General features: G+C 33.7%; 1 long non-coding RNA gene across 1 annotated transcript; it reads left to right on the top strand.

Annotated features, from left to right (window-relative positions):
- Window positions 1-1,262: 1,262 nt before the first annotated feature.
- On the top strand, window positions 1,263-5,645 carry LOC142164882 (uncharacterized). The gene is made up of 3 exons (XR_012695962.1): window positions 1,263-1,494; window positions 2,554-2,601; window positions 5,241-5,645. It is a non-coding gene; the product is annotated as an uncharacterized LOC142164882 (long non-coding RNA).
- Window positions 5,646-5,892: the final 247 nt, after the last annotated feature.

Genomic DNA, 5,892 nt, shown 5'->3' with positions numbered 1-5,892 from the left:
CGCATTCGTTTGCAAATTCAGTTTCAATTTCCATTGCGAGTACCTGAAATCAAGTGCGAACACGTGGTCTAATATCAAAAGGGCACTAAAATCATATAAGGCATTCATAATTTTAAAAATTTTATTTAACAGAAGATTTAAAAGAATTACTTAGACCAATAATAAGGATAGCTAATGCACTAACGCATTTTAATCCAACCACAATGTACCTACTATTAAAATTGAGGATTGATAAGCTTTTTATGATTCTATTTCTATTTTGCGTTAATTTTTATGCACATTAAAACCAATTATTTTTCAATAGTAGCATAAATATCAAATAATGCTAAAGCAGTTAAATTAGCATATAGTTTATGTAAATTGATATTACAGAATATCCCAATCTAAGATTTAGAAGAGTAACAGAAAAATCATAGTTGAACTACAAGTAAGCTACATAACTTTCAGAACATAATATATCACATCATAAAAAGAAGGTTATATAAAATATTATTTATGAGATCGATAAGGAAAATTGTTTATCTGAACCAACGAAAATTGGCAACACTTTGGGTGGATTCAGCGACGTCAATTGTCAAGGGCTATTATTTAAGAACACAATTTAAAAATTGTGATATGTATGACAATTTAAAAATAGTCAATTAAAAGAGATAATCAAATTTAATTTTGTGAGAAAATATGAGCAACTTCAGCTGCCATAACAATTAGTAAGCTGACATAAGGAGAAGATGCGAGGAACAATAAGCGATAATGCACTAACAACCATTATTACATAACTTCAAGAATATAGTACAAGATAGAAATTTACCGCAAGTAAGAAGCAAATTTGCTATGAGGACGTATGTTTATGACAAAGAATGTAGAAAATAGCGTCTTTTATAGTTGTAAAATTCTAGAAACTTAATTTGATCTCAAAACAACGAAGAAGGAACCTACGGTAAGTAAAGGAGAAATTAAATCCTTTGTAAAATTCTAGAAACCTAGAAACCTAATTTGATTTCAAAACAAAGAAGAAACCAATGGAAGAAGCCTAATACGGTAAGTAGAAGCCTAATGGAATTGAAATCCAAAACTTATACAAAGAAATTGAAATAGATGTCTAATACGGTAAGTAGAAGCCTAATGGAATTGGAATCCAAAACCTATACAAAAGGAGGTAAACCGCAAGTAGTCGACAATTAGCGTTTTTAATTTTTTTTTAAATTTTGAAGAAAATAGTTATTACGATTACTATTATATCCAACATATAATATACTTACGAAGGGTAAAAAAGGCGAACGACATTTCGATAGGGCCTTGTGCTTTTAATATAATATAGATATAGATAGATAAATATAGATAGATATATAAAATATATAGATATAGATATAAACAGTGTTTGGATTAGAGAATGGTACGCAAAACCTACTGATTTTCTCTTCTCTGACCTCAGACCGAGGAGGACCGCTCGATCAAACAAGGGATTCAAAAGAGGGAACCCGGCTGTATTTTCTGGTAAGATTTTCTTAGGTTTTTACTGGCTCATTTGTTCGATTGGATCCGTAGTCGACAGAGGTTTTGCTCCAATCTTTCCTCCAATCTGCTAGGCTTTTGTCTGCCTTCACCGGGCTACTTTTTTTTTTTTAGTTAATATCGTCATGAGGGTTTGAGCCAGATTTAAGTAATACCTTCCCGTCGTGCGTTAATTTGTGGGGTGTATAAATGGTTTTTATTTATTCCAGATATATAATGACGGTCCTATTGAGAGCCAAGACTTTTCCTTTATTAATGTTCCGTTATCTTGAGCTCACTATTTTAGAAGAATCCACTGTGTTAGTTACTTTCGTGATTTGAGGGTGGAAAGCTCTAACCTTTTTTCACAGGCATTGTAGGTTATTTATAGACTCCTCGCGATGAATTCGAGAAAACATGGCAAAAGATAGTATTTTTAATGTTAGATTTTATGTTTGATATTAAAAAACTTAGCTTTAGTTGGATTGGGATACCTTTGTCCTTACAAAACATTTTTTTTACTATCTTAATTATTGCGCTGGCTAATGTTTCTTTATTTAAATTTGTGTTTGAACATTATTTATTACCAATGAAAAAGAAAAATTAGATTGCTAAAGATTGGATTTTTAATGTTAGAATATATCTAAGAAAGTAAAGATCTTAGCTTTAGTTGGGTTGTGACACTTTTGTCCTCTAAGACGATTTACAATGGAAAAGACTAGACTTTTCACTCAATTAGGGCAAGAATTCTTCAAAAGAGGATTGCTTTTCTTAATGTTTGATCGTACTCGTTGATTGAAAGAATCTTTAGTTAACAATTGTTTATACAACCAGCTACCTTTTTCCTTGGTTAGCAACTTTTGATTTGAGAGTGCCTGCCCGTTGAGTTTTAACCAGTGAATGTATACTTATTGTTTTACTATATTGAGAGCCAATATTTTTTTTTGTGGGTGTGATAATGTCCATTATCTTGAGGTCACTGTTTTAGAAGAATCCACTGTGTCTAGTCACCTCTTGTGATTTGAGAGTGGAAATATCTAACGTTTTTCACGGGCGTTGTAGGTTATTTATTCTCGAGAAGAAACTCCTCACAATTAAGCATCATGACAAGTAAGTCTTACTAAATTCATGTGATTCCACCATACTCTTAATGGGTTATGACATTTATAATCATTGCATCATCAAAATATTGTGAATTCTGATCTTGAATGCAATTTACCCTATCTTTGTCTAGGATCTTTAAATTACGATAATAATTAAGAGCGGAAAAGATCTTTTTCCAAAAATTATTCTAGAAAAGGATCTTTCTCCTAAAATTCCCTTTTCCTTTCCAACTCAGAAAGTATAGTTGTTTTCTCTTCTTAACCCTTCGGCCAAGCAGCCTTGTCTTTTCATTGGCTTGATGTCTGATACCTTTTCTTTCTCCCTAACCTCTGTCACTTACCTCTTAGTTTGAGTAATTTAGAGAAGATCAATCTCCACTTTCACTTGACAAGTCAGGATAGGCGTCGCTACCTTGATTAGACCCGAGGCCCAAGCTCGTGCAAATTTGAAGGGTTAAAGATCAAATCATTAAAGTTTGCACGCGACTAGTACAGTCCTACAACGTGAGAAAGAGGTTGTGATGCTACGTGTGAACACGTGATTTTTGTCCTATATGAATTACTCCCACAAATTCAAAACAAAATAACTTTTTTTCATTATTTGCAATTTCGTAAATTTTTGTGGCATCTTCTGTTATTGTTTGCATATTGTCTGTGCATGTTTATTTTAATTCATGAAAAATACAAAAAATATGTTGTATTTGCATTTGGGACTTAATTTTACATTTGTTAGACTAATTAGCAAATTAGTTGTCCTATAGAAATGGAAAAATCACAAAAATAGTTTATTTTTGCACTTTTTAATTTTAGTTTTGAATTTTGGTAGTTTTCCCTTCAATTTGGATCTTAATTAATTGTGATAATTATTATTTAGGTTTAACTAGTGTTTTGATAGGCTAATTTGGTTTTAGGATTTAACTTAGATTTTTAATTTAATTTTGAAAAAAAGAGAGAAGAAAAAGAAAATTGAAATAGGAAATGAAAAGAAAAGGAAATAAAAAGGTTTTGAATCAGATTTTTTGGGCCTTACTTTATTCCCAATCTCCAAGCCCAGACCAAACACCCCTGAACCCGCCCCAGTCCAAGCCAGCCTGACCAAACGACGTAGTATGGGGGTGGGGCTGTGTCGTTTTGAGTTTCATAGGTTTTGATTAGATCCTGGCCGTTCATTTTGTTCCATCTAACGGCCCAGAATATTTCTCCAATATTGTTTAAAATTGTCCGAATACCTCAGAGACCAATTCAGTTCACCTGTTTCATCTCCTCCATATCAGAACCCTAAAACCGCCGCCAGTATTCCCCACCTCGAGCCCGGTGCCGCCGCTACCAAATGACCACAAATCGATACACCAGAACCCCCTCACTCCCCTCGTTCCAAATCCCCACTCCATTCCCCTCAAATACTGCCGGAGCGTCTCGGATCTTGAATCTGAAAATCGAATCCTAGAAGCCAAATCCCAAACCTGTGCATGTAGGATTATTGCCCCCTTCCTCTGAGTTCTTTGGGTTGGTTTTGTCTCGTAATAACGTTGTTCGCTTGTTCTTGACAAAGAACAAACGATTGACGTTATTTGGGGACGAAATCAGAAGGTCGAGTCTCGGTTCCGAGCTTTTGGTCGGTAAGTTCTCCTTTCCTTTTTTGTTCATGTTTGGTGTCATTTTAATCTCCGTTCCACCTCATCTTTCCTTCATTTTTTTCTTTTCTTTCTCTGGTCACTTCAACTGAAGTTTGACCAAATTTTCTGGTTAAAGGATAAGTTATGAGCTTTTATTCCTCGTTTGCTTTATTGTCCCAAATTCGCTTCTCTGATTTCTGTAGTTTGTTAAGCGCAGCTTAATTTCTGGTTGTTATTCTGTTTAATCACCTAGTTTAATTAAATTAGGCCCATAACCTGGTTATTTTCCTTTTATGTAGCTAGGGTAATTGGTTCATTCACGTTTGTCTTAGTTTGGGCTGCATTTTTCGGGTTCCTTTCTTTTGGGAAGAGTGGGTCAGTTTCTTTAAATGTTGAATCTGTGGTTAACTTAATTTGGGCTAGGAAAGAATCAAAAGCCCAAGAAGGGAATTAATGAGAATCTAAAGACCTATGGGGCTTGGAACTGGGTAAATTTGACCCATGTATTGATCTGTTTTTTTAGAAGTAAATTACAGAATTTTTAAAGGGTAATGTAGGAAAATTGGTATATGGAATCTCATTTTAACAGAACAGGAAGCTTCTAGGAAGTTGGGGAGAGAGCTGTTTTGAAACTCTGATATTTGAGCTAAGGGTAGTTAAGCAAAAACAAAAATTGGCTAAGGATCTCTAAGCTAAAACGAAAATGTTGAGAGGTGCAAAAGGCAAAATCTGAGATTTGTATTTGTTGCCCTAACACCCCTCTATAAAAGGATCATTTGCTGAAATTTTGGAGGAGGAGATCTTTTTTTAAAAAAAATCAGATACAACTAGAAATACTGAAAAATTACTGTTCCATCGAGATCTTCTACAATTCTTGAATTTTTTTCGGTTTCTGAAGTATATTCTGATTCATCTGGGTTTGAAAGTGGTTTGAATTAGGGGTTGTGGCTTGTTTCTGTTGCTATTGGTCTATTACTGCTGCTTCCTCTTAGTTTCAAGCTAATTGTTGGTCTATTTTGTTGTTATTCAGGTACACATTTCTACATTCCACCTAATGTAAAGCTTGATTTGGAATCGAAATGGAAATCTGGAGCTTTGAGTTGTATTCACAATTAGTTGTGTTCATATTTTAGTTTACTTGTCTACTTTTTTATTTAGAGAATTTCGCTTATTGCCTTTCAAACTCTGAATATGTGATCAGAGACTGAGCTTCTGAATATCATATGACCTGGTAGTTTGGTTTGGTGTCCATCTTAGTCTAATTCTTTAAATGTAGTCATTTGCATTACTTATTCGTTTTAAGGTCAGGATTTGGACTAGTTTAAATGCAGTCAATTCGAGATTTTTTTAGACTTTTAAATGTGTACTAAGTAAGGTTTTTAAGGCTACTGTAGTATGGATTTGAATCTTGTATGCAAGTTGAATTAATGGTTCAATGCCATAGCTTCTGAGTTTGATTTGTGCGATAAGCCTCGATGTTAGGAAATATCTGCTTTCCTATACCAGGGATCTAGGTTTGCTTCGTTATTTTTCTTTAGATTTAGTTTAAATTGGTTTCATGTTTAGCTTAGTTTTTTCTTTCAGAATCTGAGTCTTGTATTATAATCTTCTATTGAATTGTCTTTTAGAATTCAAGTGAGGCATTTTTGTTCTTGAAGAACTATGATTCAAACAATGAATCT

The sequence above is a fragment of the Nicotiana tabacum genome, chromosome 10 (genome assembly GCF_000715075.1).
Source record: "Nicotiana tabacum cultivar K326 chromosome 10, ASM71507v2, whole genome shotgun sequence".
In the NCBI taxonomy this organism is placed as follows: Eukaryota; Viridiplantae; Streptophyta; class Magnoliopsida; order Solanales; family Solanaceae; genus Nicotiana; species Nicotiana tabacum.
Note: the sequence above shows the minus strand (reverse complement) of the source record. Positions and strands in the feature narration are given on the sequence as shown.